Here is a 215-nt window from a genome sequence, read left to right as displayed (position 1 = left end):
AAACCCTGACTGCCTCTGTTAGAAATCTTCTAATGGGCTGTGGTTGGATCTGCCATCAGGACAATGATCCAAAACAAACATCAAAAACAACACAAAAACAAAACCAAGCTTCTGCCATGGTCATCTCAGTTCCCTGCTCTGAACCCTATAGAAAATGAGTGGAGTGAACCAAAGAGAAGAAGCACCAACATGGAGCTGGGAATCTGAAGGATCTG

The sequence above is a fragment of the Sinocyclocheilus grahami genome, unplaced genomic scaffold, assembly GCF_001515645.1.
Source record: "Sinocyclocheilus grahami isolate Dianchi unplaced genomic scaffold, SAMN03320097.WGS_v1.1 scaffold2619.1, whole genome shotgun sequence".
Taxonomy (NCBI): domain Eukaryota; kingdom Metazoa; phylum Chordata; class Actinopteri; order Cypriniformes; family Cyprinidae; genus Sinocyclocheilus; species Sinocyclocheilus grahami.
Note: the sequence above shows the minus strand (reverse complement) of the source record.